At 34.6% G+C, this 16,052-nt stretch overlaps 1 long non-coding RNA gene across 4 annotated transcripts; it reads right to left on the reverse strand.

Annotated features, from left to right (window-relative positions):
• Positions 1–13,804: 13,804 nt before the first annotated feature.
• LOC113299952 lies at positions 13,805–15,680 on the reverse strand. 4 transcript variants are annotated; one of them, XR_003335297.1, is made up of 3 exons: positions 15,051–15,680; positions 14,146–14,661; positions 13,805–14,025 (listed from the first exon to the last, which is right to left on the reverse strand). It is a non-coding gene; the product is annotated as an uncharacterized LOC113299952 (long non-coding RNA). The 4 variants fall into 4 exon arrangements; XR_003335296.1 differs by having other exon boundaries at positions 14,022–14,661; positions 15,051–15,159; positions 15,281–15,680; XR_003335295.1 differs by having other exon boundaries at positions 14,022–14,339; positions 14,519–14,661; positions 15,051–15,678.
• Between the last annotated feature and the right edge of the window lie 372 nt (positions 15,681–16,052).

A 16,052-nucleotide genomic window follows, 5' to 3' on the forward strand; every position in this document is an offset into this window, starting at 1 on the left:
GAAATGCATGTGTGGCATAAGGGCATGTTTGTTTTAGTCCAAATAGTAAAGGGCACAACAAATCTCACTGACACAATGTCTTTGATTAATCATAACTGCGTACCATGGCACCAAGAGAGGGTTTCTTTCCAACAACTCTCACATTTTCTAGCAGCGAGATACACCCAAGGACTTGTCTTTATAAGATTATCACAGAACTTCAAGAGAACCCAAAAGAATTTGTGTTTCTGATTTCTCGTTTTCCATCTTATAAAGAACATTTTTTGCAGATAGTGTTTAGTACTACGATGGGTACCCTTTTTAGTAAAAAAGGACGTGTCTTTTAAGATGATATACTCAGATGACTGAGATTTAAAATCTTCTTCTAAATCATTTAGTTTTCTACAACTAATTGGATTACTTAGAGGAGGAGCAATGCTCTCACTGATTAGTAAATCAATGTCGACCTCAACATAAATGTTATTCATCAAAACTTGATTTACCTTTTCAAGAGAATCTTTTTCTTTCTGGAGATATGACTCAACATCAGAAGATAAGCTTTCAAGTTTCTTCTCAACGCCCGAAAAAACTTCAAGGGTTTTTAAGCCTGGTGGAGGTTTTGACAGAATTTCTTCTACATATTTTTTTAAATCGGTCATGGAAGAGAATTATGGAAACCCTGGATCTGGTGGTGCATTTATTGAGATAATACTCTTGTCCATAGAGTCGGATCGCTACAAACACGGACTTATAAGGTCTTTAAATGTGTTTGCCTGCTCTGATACCAATTGAAAAAGCGGGGGTCTAACAACCACACCCAATATTTCGCTTAGAAATCTGTATGGACAAACTCCAATATACTTTTAAGAGAATCAACTAAACAGTCAGACTCAATCCTAATGAAAGTATATCAAAGAGTTATATCTCACTTTCTCGATTCAATACTTACTCAAGCAAATAGAAATCTGCGATTCTAATTGAATACAAGAGAAATCACTTGAACGGTACCAAATACCAAATGTTCAATGATCAATCAATTTCAATCAACAACTTGATCGATTCAACGCACAACCTGTGATATTTCAATTATATAACAAAATATAATGCGGAAAAGAAATAGCACAAACACCAGAAGTTTTGTTAACGAGGAAACCGAAAATGCATAAAAACCCCGGGACCTAGTCCAGATTGAACACACACTATATTAAGCCGCTACAGGCACTAGCCTACTACAAACTAACTTCGGTCTGGACTGTATTTGAACCCCAATCAATCTCACACTGATCCAAGGTACAGTTTCGCTCCTTACGTCTCTGATCCCAGCAGGATACTACGTACTTGATTCCCTTAGTTGATCTCACCCACAACTAAGAGTTGCTAGGACCCAAAATCGAAGACTTTAATAAACAAATCTATATCTCACAGAAAATTCTACGGTAATAGATAAATGTGTCTCCCACAAAAATACCTACAAGTTTTTTTCCGTCTTTTGATAAATCAAGGTGAACAGGAACCAATTGATAACCCGGACTTATATTCCTGAAGAACAACCTAGAATTATCAATCACCTCACAATAATCTTAATCGACTAGCGAAACAAGATGTTGTGGAATCACAAACGATGAGACGAAGGTGTTTGTGACTACTTTTCTATCTTGCCTATCGGAGAAATTAATCTCAAGCCAATCTTACGATTGTACTCAAATACGATAGAAACAACAAGATCAGATCACGCAACTACAGAGAAAATAGTTGGGTCTGGCTTCACAATCCCAATGAAGTCTTCAAGTCGTTAACCTACAGAGTCTCGATAGAAACCTAAGGTTAAAGGAGAATCGACTCTAGATAATACAACTAGTATCACACGAAAGGTGTGGGGATTAGGTTTCCCAGCTGCAAGAGTTCTCCTTTATATAGTCTTTCAAATCAGGGTTTGCAATCTAAGTTACCTTGGTAACAAAGCATTAAATATTCACCGTTAGATGAAAACCTGATTAGATTCAAGCTAATATCTTTCAACCGTTAGATCAAACTTAGCTTATTACACACAAATGAAATGCACGTTTATTTAGGTTTGTGTAATTGTACCCAAACATGTACACTTAGTTGGTTCCACAGTAGTTAACCAAATGGTTAGCCATATGCGCACTTTCATATCAACCATATTCATCTTAACCATAACTAGTTCAAATGACTCAAGAGAACTAGTTTAGAGAGTTGTTCAATTGCTTAGATCTCATAGAAGTATATAAGACACAATCTAAGCAAAAAACGATCTGATTCACTCGAATCAATTCATGAAATTTATAGCCACGGTTTTCAAGTATGCATTTCTTAGTTTATATAAGTTTAAGTTCACGAATAATCGTTTTTAGAAACTAACCCACTTAAGTACTCGGAATAAGTTTGTTTTCAGTTCACAAACTCCAGCAGAAATTCACAGGATGTGAACTTCCGACAGTGCACGTACTGGTCCACGGACTTCAATTCCGGTTTTCTTGAGCAGCAAAGTACGCATACTTTGGTTCAAAGAATAAGGACTTACACACGTATGAGTTATCACACAATGTTTATATCCTTTCAAGGTTATATTCTTAACTCTAATTTCAATCATTCAAACATTCTTAAAGGACGTTATATAGTTGTTGTTCACAAGCTATTTTTTGCCAAAGCGATTTTCAAGTAATTGAAACTAATATGACTTTCATCACTAGTAAAGATGAACTTGGCCAAAGCGAAAGCTTACCAACACATATTTCGAGAAATAGATAAGCGAGATAAACTCGGCTCAAAAAAGCAAATGTGTATAATCACAGTCTATATAGCAACACGACTTTTATCTCAAGATATGAGATAGAGTAAATAGACTTTTGAGTGATAGATAAGTTCAAGTCTCCACATACCTTTTAGTCGATGAAGTTCCACCAGTCCCTTGAGTAGTGCCTTTGTATGATGATCGCCATGGAGTCTAGAGCTCAACTACACTTTTTATCCTAGTCTGAGACTTAGCTAATAGTAAACTAGAAATGAAGACTTATAGTTTTGATCACTAACATTGACAAACATGCTTGAGATAGCAACGCATGCGAGTTCGACCGAGCAGTGCTCTAACAGTTGTTTAGGCCATACGAATGTACTCATCATAGGCATCTGCAGGAAAACCATAACCTAGAATCCTAAGGGATGCAATTATACCTTTTGTTCAGGAGTATGTCGTCGTATGTTTCGTGCATTAAATTTATAGTTGAACTTAGGATTTACCATACAAAGCTCTCCAATAATCTGCATAACCAAGCGTTGCGGCGTTGAAAATCTTGACCAGAGTAGACACTTCTATTAAGAAAATAATTATGTATCATTTGTCCGTGACCTTCCCCTCGAAATCTCCACGTATATCTTCTAAATAATATACATCTACATGTCTTCATCTTGTGTGAAAAGACGAGGTACCCAAATACACCACAATCTTTTATATATCCACCTATAAGTCCTCTTGCCGAAAGTGATTGTCTATGGAGAAATTCGAGACAATACTACAAATCAGTATTCACACTTTGTGTGATCGTCTATGGATACGAGATCCGAGATAATACAACAATCAAAGTGTGATTACTTGATAATAGGTTCGGACTTAACCAAACTCTATATGATCACTATCAAGTAATATGGAGTTAACGTTTGTGTATTTTACTTTTAATTATAATAAACAATTATAATTGCAGAAATAGAAAAGTAAAAGACACAGTAAGATTTAACGAGAAAACCGAAAATGCAGAAAAACCCCGGGACCAAGTCCAAAATTGAATACTCTCAGAATTAAGCCACCATACAAAATCTAAACCAACTTCGTATAGTTGAAGCCAAGCAACTAAATCTAGTTCACTTAGTTTCTTCAGTATCCCTGCGCTTCCGACATTCAATAAGTGTACGCACTGGAACAATTCTTTTGGATCGTGTTCCAACCTGTAAAGGAAAAACAAATCTGTTTGGTAACAACTCTATTGATTCTTTCCAGATAAAGATATCTCAAGTCATATGCAAAGGCTCTTCCGTTTAAACTAACAAACCCCTTTGCCTGGTTAGATAAATCTATCCAACAACTATCGAAGTAGCAGAGTTTAGATTTGAAATCAATCAATATAGAATCTAACAAGAAACTATAAAGCGATGCCGATCTCACGAAACTAATCAATCGAATAAATCCGATTCTAGTTGGATCCCAGCCGACCAAGGTTTGTGTTACACAAAGATATGAGAAACCAATAAGAAATCTTCTTCGTCTTCAATTTTTTTTAATCTTCAATTAAACCTGCACAACACCACTTGAATCTATTGTGATCAATCACGCACAGAACGAAGTCTATTAACAATGGATTATCACAAGATGTCTTTAGATCTACAAACAGTTCTAAAGATCTCATCGACACTTCGATCTAGTTTGAGTGAATCTTATATCAGAAGAGAATATTCTCAAGAATAAACAAACTAGGTGCAATCAAAGTTCAACAACAGTTAGTCAATAAAATCAATCGAAAACTAATAAACTACAATTATCTAGTTTCCCACCAACGGTACTCGTAGAGCTTCTTGATCCCAAAGAAGTCTTTAAACGAGCGGTTGTAAGAGATTTCGCCTAATTAGGGTACTTTCCTCTCCGGATAGACGGATCCACCAGAAACAACAAAAAGATGAAGTTTTCCTGGCTCTTAGGACAGTTTGCTAAAAATGCAAACTTAGGTATTTATAGACCAAGGATGTTTGGACACCAAGGAATTTCCCAAACCGAATTATTCTTAAGATATGCAATAAATGCCCAAATCGTTTTTCATAAATCCTGGAAATTCTTTGTCCAATATTTTCCGAAATCTCTCAATAGAAAATCTCCAATTAATAAATGCACATTACTAATTTTTATTCTCTAGAGATATGCATTTAATTGCTGGTAATTAAAGCATATAAAACTAACAACCTTAATTAAAAGATTCTTAATTTATTTTGGACCTGGATCTCCTTGAGTAATTAAGGAATATCTTTGAATAATAAAATATAAGAGTTATTGTTCGTGTTCAAAGTATGTTGACATCTTTTATTTGTAAATCATCTTTCATATTTACAATCTTGGAATGGATTATACCACACTTACAAACAAGTTTAGAATTGGTTCATTTTTATTCCAAGACAACTATGTGATTGATCAAATATCAAATCACAAGCATGGGTTCAATCGGTTCTACCAATCGCTGGGATCGGTTATACCTTAATATGGATTACTTGTGATCGGACACACAAGTTACCAGGACCGGTTACGTCAGTTACCAGGATCGGTTACGTCAGTTACCAGGACCGGTTACCATATACTCATGGTATTTCTTGTGATCGTTTACACAAGTCACTAGGATCGGTTACACCAATTACTAGAACCGATTACACCAATTAAAAGGATCGATTACACAACTCTTTTGTGATCGGTCACACCAATTACTAGGATCGGTCACACCAATTACATATATCGATCATACCGTCTCAGGTGATTACTTAGGATCGGTTACGCTAATTAATCAAAACTAGTCATATCAAATCATAAGTCAGGCATTGTGGTTAGTTATACCAAGATACATAACAATTTATGATCGGTTCTACTAACTCACACATATTGGTAATCCAAAGATATGCAATTAATAACAAAACCAATAAGCCTAGCGATTTTCCTTTCGATTCATAAAACAAGTTCATGAATGTACTTCCTTTAAACAAATGTAAACATTGTTTCCTAGGATGAAATCTTCTCCTTTACCCATACACATAATCACAATAGAATTCATACGATTATATCGATGTCATATCAACGAAGTTCAAAAGATAAGCGTTATACTTTGCAGTCTAATTCCTTATACTATGCTTATATGATCATGTCTCACTACTAGAGTAAAATATCATTCACAGCTTCGCAGTTATGTTTTCAATATAGCACGACTTGAAAGATACGTTAAGAATGAAACCGTTCAAGTCAATTTACTAACCTCAAGAGGAAGGATGATGTCGTCGTTGTAGCTCGTTACTTCTTCACATTATTCAGTTCTTCGAGTAATACTTGTATGTCTCATATTCCTAGACTTTCTAGTCTAACCTATACGAAGTTGTCTCTAGTACATAATCAAGCGACTCTTAGAGGAGTTTTGATTCACTAAAATATGACAACCAAACTTGACATACCAACGCTTGGTGGGTTCAACAGATCTATGCTCTAACATTGTGGAACTTGCTCGGTGTATAATTGTAGCATGACGTTGGTTCTGGATCTTTCATCATCTGAATCTACATCCGTTTGATCCAGCTTCTGCATATTAACGCTTCTTGTTGTTGGAATAATGTTTCCGTTACGTTTCTTCATTTTCCATATCAGGATCCACCGTGAATGAAACCAATGAAAGGAAGGGAGATTCTTTTGTGAAGAGAATGAAATGTAGTAGAGTGTGTTTAAAATCGGTGAATTGAGTGTGTTTATATAGGTTTATCAACGAAATATAGTCGTTGGGGGTTGGTGAAATAGTAACCGTTGGCGTACCATACAGGGTCGGCGTCCCATCCTGGACCGAGCCTCAGCTAAATGTAAGCCGAATATCATCCCTATATGGTACGCCCGGCTTAATATGCATCGATAAACCTTCGTCCCACTTTACAAAACTCAGTTTTCCCATCCACCTGACACTACAAATAACTTTATTTGTAGAGTCCATTGGAGTTGTTATAAGTATTCACAATTGTTTGGACTAAACTAATCTCTTATTTTCTAAGTTCTAGTTGTGCAATTCGAAGATGGTATCTTCGTTCTAAGTCTTAGGGTTCGATCCTCAATTAGTTTATTCCTTTATTGCTAAACCAAAACCAATCTTAAGATTCTTAATTTCTTTTCCTTTTTTTTTCTTTTTTTTCTCAATCATTGCCATAACCAACGATGCACACTTCATCTGACACCAAGAATACTCGTTTTATTGTCCATCAATCCGATAACCCCAGTGATGATTTTTGTGTTAGCAGGTGATAAATATGGAACATGGGCTTGTAGCATTACCAAAGATCTAAGTGCTAAGAGTATTCTAGGTTTTATTTAGGGTTATTTGGTTTTTGGTATTCAGGTTTTGACCATAACCTGAGTTTGGTCTAACATTTGTCCAGCCTTTGCGTTTTGTCTAAAGACCAACGTTGACTTGCATTGACCACGTAAAACTTTGACTTCTGTTAAGTAATTAAAACTAGACTTAACCAAGTCAAAGTAAGTCAACGTTGGTATTTAGACCAAACACAAATGCTGGACAAATATTAGACCAAACTCAATTTTCGATCAAAACCTGAGTACCAAAAACCCAATAACCCAATACATTAATTGGAAGCGTGTTGAGGATTCGGTCTCGAGTTGGATTCACTACTCTGTTTGTCATTGATATCAAGGAAAGCATTCTCTTTCAATCCTCTCCCGGCAACATAGAGTTGGATATCGCTCAAAAAAGCGCATCATTAGTTGAAATAAAAAATCTCAAGCTTGTGAAAGAAAACTTCAAAGTCACTAATTATTACACGCTTTTGCATTCTCTTATGTAATACAACTCTTGAGTATATAATTCAGGATCGTGCCATTGAGTTTTTGCAAGGACTTCATGATCACTTTTCTAGCTTGCGTTATAACATTTTCCAAAGGGATGATTTCCCATCTGTCGAAACTATATACAATTTGGTTAGGCAAGAGGAAGTCCACCAATATATGCAAGTAGCTTCTAACCCCTTGATATAGGCAGCAGCTCTCAAAGTTGGTCGTTCCCATGCTTCATTTTCATATGTTGTCGAGGATGACCACAAACGATCCAAGTATTACTGTGACCATTATTAACAATTAATTCTTTTTATGGAAGAGGTATTTGATGTTGACATTTCATTGCTGATTTAGTGTCTTCTTTTATTTTTTTTGGATAGGGTAGTAGTCTAGACTAGGTCCAAACTCCTTCAAATTAGAGTTGATTTATTAATTACGGGTTCGAATCCCTACCTCCTCAGTGAGAGGATCATGAGAACCATCAAATCACTTGATGGTTTTGTTGACTTTGTGTATTCTCAAGGCTTTTTTCGCCTTTATTTCTTAGTCTTGCCACTTAAATGGTCTTCACTAACCACTACATTTATTCTGGGTAGCCATGTTAAGGGTGATTTTGTCTTCTTTTCATATTTATACAGTGAAGATGTTCATGCTCGATGATTTTCTACTTGGATGGATGTTATAAATATTTATTTCTTCGTTTCCCTCATAAACCTTCAGAGTTTTCTCAACTTTGGCTTATCCCATATTTTTTACACTTTCTTTTTTTTTTGAGAAAAATCATGATGAGAAAAAATCAATTTTTATCTTGTATATCAGGTGGACAAGACTCTAGCTAGTTGGTACTAATGTAGAGAAGAGATCTTCTCCTCATAACTCTTCATCTCATCATGCGAAGAACCCTCTGGTGTTGAAGGTACATTCACTTTCCCTCGTCCCAGAGATAGGTTGACTATCCAAATGTAGATTTGGTTTATTTATTTATTTAGGATTTATGTGTTCCGTGCCTGTCGTACGGAATTCTTCGTAATTTCTATCACAATATGGATGTCACTATATTTACGTGAGATGGTTTTCTGATTTCCTTATATGATTTGAAAGATCCATTTGACTTTCAAATGACGAGGGCAAGTACACCACAATCTTTTCGATATCAACCTATATGACCGATATATATGCGTGATCTAATATAGACATAGACTGTCAAGAAGATAGCAACCATAAGGTATACACTTAGTATATAGTTTAAGTCCGGAATTGAACCTAACTGTAGGGATTAATCCAAGCGTTTTCATTGACGTACATGTGAATTATTTTAATTATAAAGACAGGCCAAATAATGCGGAAGTAAAGTAAATAACACAACACAAGATTTTGTGAACAAGGAAACCGCAAGTGCAGAAAAACCCCGGGACCTAGTCTAATTCTGAATACTCTCAGAATTAAGTCGTTATACAAATACCACTACTAACTTTGTATAGTTGAAACCAAGTAAACTATCCCTAGTTACATAGTTTCCTCAGTATCCCTGTACCTACAACCAATTTGGACAATGCACGTGATTCCTAAGATAGAGTCCACTATATTAAGTTGCTGCAATAGTACTAAACTCCTCTACTCTGAAATAGTGAAGGACTAAATCGTATTTGGCAACTGCTCTCTCAATCTCAAGAAGTAAATTAGAGATTTGTGTTGAGTCAAACAAAGGCTCTTCCATATAATCTAACAAACTCCTTTGTTTGGTTAGATCTACCAAGATCTAGATTATCAAAATAATCAGATCTAGGTATACAAACACTCAGATTCAGATCCTGAAGAAGACCACCAAATGATAACTTGTCGATCTATACGACTAACAATATGATGTGTATCATCAAATTAACAAAGCTAATTCGGATCCCATGGGATGGCTCCATCCCTTATAAGGCGGTCTCCAGTTTAATCTTGGAGCAACAAGAATTTTTTAACATGAATTTGTATTCCATATTTTCAGTATAAATTCTCTTTTATATAGTGACATCTCATCACCCATTTACCCTCCATGATAAAAACTTTTTAAGTGGACCCATTAAAAGAAACAATTTTTTGGTAAATGGTAATTGTTTACATAATTAATTTATGTTTTGGTGATGGAGCATGCACAATGTAACATTTCAGAGGGGATTGATACCCAAAATACGGAAACATGATCCATAGTAGCTAATATAGAACAACGACATCTAGGGATAACCATTGGGATAGAATCTGCGTATCGGCCTATCGTTTTTTCAGCAAGCGGATGTCCGGTCCGTGCACTAATGTAATGGATGTCCGATGCAGAGTTAAAAATTTGTTGGACATCCACATCCACTGAATTAATTCGATATGTTATCTTGTTCGTTATTGTTGATATTAGTTTCTTAGTTAAAGTATTACAGTAAAATTTCGATAAATTAATAGTGTTGGGACCAAAAAAAATTATTATTATTTTAGCGAAGTTATTAATTTATCGAGTTAAAATTTAGCTTATCTAAACCTAGTTGGGACCAGAGAAATTATTATTTTAGCGAAGTAATTAATTTATCTAGGATTAATTTATCGAAATTCTGCTGTAGTATGTAAATATCATGACACTATTATACCCCGTATTAGAAGTTAAATTATTATATATGTTCAACTTTTGTGGGACGGGGGGAAATATTATTATCGAATAAAATTGATGAGTTTGTTTACTAAGGTGAGTAACATTATTGCTAAAGGATGGTACCATTTGAGTGATCCTGGCCCGGTCCGTGCACAATATATTGGATGTTGAGTGCAGAGTTAAAAATCTGTTGGACATCCACATCCACTGAGTTAATTCGGTATGCTTATCTTGTTCATTAATGTTGATATTAGTTGCTTAGTTAAAGTATTAGTATGTAAATATCATGACACTATTATACTCTGTATTAGAAATTAAATTATTATGTATGTTCAACTTTTGTGGGACGAAGGAAATATTATTATCGAATAAAGTTGATGAGTTTGTTAACTTGTATTTAATGGGTGAGTAACGTTATTGCTAAGGGTTGGTACCATTTGAGTGATCCAATGACCAGGATCACTTATAAATTTTTTTAATTTTATATGAAATGGTATCATCCTCGCTAATGTTGGTACCAACAATCATGGTGAGTTAAGATTGTGTATATTTGAATATTATCGTAAGGGTAAAAGGGATCTTAGGAAAAATATCCATTGAATCATCCATATCAAATACGTTGAACACTGGATTGGATGCGCATCCTAAATCCGAAATCCTCCATACATTAAGTTGGATGTGGATGAGGCGAAAATCAGACTGTCCATGCTCACCCCTAGCCGACATCACCCGCGCGATGCAACAAATGTTTACTTTTAAATATAGCTAAGGCTTTCGTATATACCACACCCATTTTTCAGATTTTTTACACTAAGAAACCAACACCCATAAAATTTCAGGCGTGCACCCATTTTCTGGGTTAAAATTTGCATCACACCCATAGTTTTCTGAAATTGTTTTTCTTCTTCTTCTCTGCTATGAATTTATTCTTCAATTCTTTTTCTTTTTCTTTTTCTTCTTCTCTACTATGAATTTCTTCACGCGCCGAATTTCTAATTTCAGTTTCCACAATCCAAAACTATTGATGTGAAATCATATCGAGAAACTGTCGATGTGGTTGAGAAGATAATTGTGGTTGTTGTAATCGGATTCACATCAAAAATCGCAAGTTAGGGATGATTAAGTGGTTTGAATTTTGTGTTTTTTCAAGAAAGAGGTGAAGCTGTTATCAGATTCACACGAACAAGATTAGGGTTTACTGGTGACCGTTAATTGAAGAACACTGAGAAGAGATGGTTGTAATGGAACCGAAGATGGGTTATGATGAATTTGGTTTTACAACAAGGAATTAAACTTGAGAAATAGATTTCGAGAAGATCTGGAAGTGGTGGAATCTGGTGGTGTTGTATTGGGTCAAGAACAGATAAAGAAAGGAATTGAATTTGGGGGTTCGAATTAAATCTGTTAATTGAGAAAGAAGAAGGAGATGGACTCGAGTCTGTGATGGAATTGTTGCTGATGTTGATTGAATTGTTGCTACTGTTGAGTTTGAAGTACAAGATGTGAAGAAGTTTGATCTGAGATTTGAAAAGCAAGACAAGATGATTCAAAGTATGAAGAGGATATTGAACACTGGTTTTAACTTCTAATCTAGTGGTGAGTCTATGCTCGAACTGCGGAAATGGTGGTGGATGGTTGAATTGATGTAGAAACTAAGAAGAATTGATGTTGGTTGAAGCTCTGCTGATGTATAAATTGAAATGAACTAGATGAATGTTCGGAATTCTTACAGGTGAAGACCAAAATAAAGGCCTGAATTCGGCCGGAATAGCACCATAAAACAGACAAAATTCTGCCATATTTTCTTACCGGCGAGTTAAAAATTGGAGTTAATATTGATCTGGGTTTGTTATTGGTGACTGAGAGATGAAATGGAAAATTTGGTGTTCAAGGCTGTAGCTATTGCAGTGAGTGGTTTGTGTGATTTCTGGTGATAGAAGTAAATAGGTGTGGTCGAATAATTTATTATGCAACTATGGAATTGGTTGCATAACCTGTTATGCATCTACAAAAATTGTTGCATAACTTGTTATGCATACCAGAAATTGGTTGCATAATACGTTATGCATCAACTTATTTATTAGTATTGAAACCAGCAATAAAAAGAGATGCATAACTTTTCATGCACCTATAATAATATCTGCATAACATGTTATGCAGCCGAGAAAATGGATGCATAAAGCATTATGCAACCACTTTTTTGTAAGCACTGAAATGAAAAAAGAAAAAATTAAGCATAACTTGATATGCATCCAAAAATATAACTGCATAACGCATCATGCATCAACTTTTTTTGTAAGCACTTAAATTAACCAAAACAATGGATGCATAACTTGTTATGTAGTTGAGAAAATTATTGCATAATTTGTTATGCGTCTTTTTGTTTATGTGCTGTTATTTTTTTAGGCGTATATATATCGTTTTACTGGTTGCATAACTAAATTATTAAATGCGTGAACTAAAATATGGTTGCATAAAGTTTTATGCATCTTTTGTTGCGTCTGCATAACATGTTATGCATCTTTTTTGGTGGCTGCATAATGGTTATGTATTAAGTTTTCGAAAATTTCGCCTAAAATGAAGATCACTTCCGATTTTTTCGTGAAAAACAAAAATTTGATATTGTTTATTTGTACTCGTTGTGTATCTCTCCTAAAAATCTTTCCAACGATATAAAATTTGTAAAATTCCAAGGTGCGGTTTTTTAGATATGTTATATTCTAGTTTGCTTGCCAGTTATACCCCTGAAAAATTAGGATGCATAGCCTGTTATGCAGACATTTTTAAAACTTTCATATAATTATGGGTGTCATAGAAACTAAAATTAATCTTGGGCCTGATAATAAGAATATTATTTTTTTGGGCCTTAACCTAATTCCCCCTTTTACAAATTTTATATCGTTGGAAATCTTTTAAAGAGAGCTACACAACGAGTAACAAACAACAATATCAAATTTTTGTTTTTCACGAAAATATCGGAGGTGATCTTCATTTTAGGCAAAATTTTCAAAAATTTGGTACATAACCATTATGCAGCCACCAAAAACGATGCATAACACATTATGCAGATATAACAAAAAAATACATAAAACGTTATGCAACCATATTTTGATTCATGCATTTACTAATTTAGTTATGCAACCAGTAAAACGATATATACGCTTAAAAATATAACATCACAAAAAACAAAAGACGCATAACGAATTATGCAATAATTTTTTCGACTGCGTAACAAATTGTGCATCCGTAGTTCTGATTAATAATTTTCTTTATATGCATAATGCGTTATGCAGCCATATTTTTGGACGCATATTAAGTTATGCATCAATTTTTTTATTGCAGTGCTTACAAAAAGTTGTTGCATAATGCTTTATGCATCCATTTTCACGACTACATAACATGTTATGCAGATATTATTGTAGGTGCGTGACAAGTTATGCAGTCTTTGTTTTTAGTGGTTTCAATAGTACCAAAAAAATTGCTGCACAACGTGTTATGCAGCCATTTCCTGGACTGCATAACAAGTAATGCAACAATTTTTTTAGATGCATAACAGGTTATGAAAGAAAATAATAAAGGCTTAATGTGCTAATATCAACATGGACAAAGCTGGTAACAAAAATGAGACAGATAAAGCCAATTAAACAACACATTTTTTGAACTGTGGGAGTATCCTCTTGGTTGACAAATCAGGCATTAGTCTAATTTCATCTGTGCCAGTTAGATTGGTTCCATCATCTGGACCATCTGTCTATGGAGTCATCCCCATAATTGCAAAAGTTAAACCCAAGCCCTTATGCCTGACAACATCATAGAAGCCCTTTACAGGGATTACCTGAAATGAAAATTTTAAAATTGAAGTGCTTTACTAGATCACAGTAATCCCATGTCTTCTAAAAGTACCGATACAATCAAATTTAGTTTAAGTCCTTAGGGAAATATGCATCTTTAATACCATACTCCATAGCAACAACAACTCAATCCTGCAGCAGCATCACCTCTGCATTACCATTCATCAACCACTGTCAACAACAACTCCATTGGCATCACCATAGCAAGTCCATTAGCAGCTTAAATTTGTGAGTTGTAGATAAAACACCAACCCAAGGTACGGTTAAAATTTTGAAGCTTATCCAGGTGAAGTACTAGCTGGGGTATGAGATAACCAAACTAATCAACAGAACAGAACAAACAGTGCAAAGAAGGTAAAATGAAAAGACCAATAAACAAACATCGATCCTAGGCATTCCAATTACAACAAGGTAATAACACAAACTGATTCCTAATGGTATGACAATAGATTATCATTTACAGATCTTAAAACTTACAACAAACTCGTGTCTCACAAATGCTTCCGTCACTAGCAAGTGCTATAAAACTTCATTCAAGATCAACTTTGATTCCAGAGTACTCTCCAATAAATAAGTGCCTTGAAGGCATTTTTTTTTGTTGTATTTCCAGCGTGCAAGACCTACAGGATACAACAACAAATAAACAAAGAAGTTAAACAAAAGATGATAATGACAACAAGGCGTTCAAATCAAACCAGCCATCAAGTTAACGAGATATAATTTCAGTTCTTCTCTACTCAAAGTCTCTAAAACGCAGTTCCCAGTTTCCTAGTTCAAAATTAATCTTCTTAGGTAAAATGCAAACCAAGGATATATTCATTGGTCAATGTTAAAACACATCCATATAAATCTGGCAGTACTTCCTATCAACCTCATAAATGAATGATAGCATATAAAACACCAGCATAGAACATCTTTTACTTGAAACAAGTGACAACTTAACTATAATTCAAATAACAATCTGTAAAGGGGAGAAAAAAAATCAATCAAAATTTTATTTTTAGATTACCTCAAATTTCAGAATATGAAGAAGACGGTGGTCTCCCGGTAACCAAGGTCCCTTCAATAGAGGAAGATGCCGCTTTACAAGTCTCCACTGAATTAAACCTAACTTATAGCTTAATTTCCGAAAGAATAAAATGATTAGAAAAATCGATTGGAATATCAACGCTCAATCATAATTTCCAGATCTAAAAATGAGTTTTATCAAATTGAAGAAAACAAATTATGCAACTCAACCTTATTTCAGTTTCAGAAACCCCGGAATTCGATATTTAATAAATATCGAGTTCACAACTCATATATTTTTCCTTCTCCAGTTAAATCTCATCACCATCAATCCAGCTCAAATCCACGACCTAATTTTCTCTTCATAACAACATCCTCAACTACATTCAAAGGAAACAATTCTTAAACTTCAAATCATCTTCTAACCCTTATAAACATCAACAACAAATTATCGGGATTACTTCAGAGTTCGAAGGGAGAAGAAAAGGAATTCCGGAAGAAGAAGGATAGTTTGTCAGGAGTAGAAGAAGAAAAAGACCATGACATAATTTTATAAATTCTCGATTTGTGGGAAATTTTCTTATAGAAAATGGGTGGGCGCTTGAATTTTTCTAGAACTATGATTTTAGGCATACCAAAAACTTTCAAGGCATACAAAATAATTTTCCCATCCTAGGTGACCTTATAAGGGGTGTCTATTGAGTAGTTCAATTACCTATATACCCTTGAACCTAAAATCAAAAAATAAACTATCCTAAACATCTCTTCTTCTTCCTCCATCTAAACCACCTTCCTTTTCTCTCGGATTATTTTTTTTTCATCACTGTAATTAATTACTGATTCGTGAAATTTCGATCATCGGTTAAATTGAACTATATAATAGATCGTACAAAGAAAAAAGCAAACGTCAAGTGTTCTAAATCCTCTTCCAATCCATGAATTAAAGAAGAAGAATCAATTGAAGATGAAGGTATAAAAACTATAATTGAACCAGAAATTGAAT

The sequence above is a fragment of the Papaver somniferum genome, chromosome 7, assembly GCF_003573695.1.
Source record: "Papaver somniferum cultivar HN1 chromosome 7, ASM357369v1, whole genome shotgun sequence".
Classification (NCBI taxonomy): domain Eukaryota; kingdom Viridiplantae; phylum Streptophyta; class Magnoliopsida; order Ranunculales; family Papaveraceae; genus Papaver; species Papaver somniferum.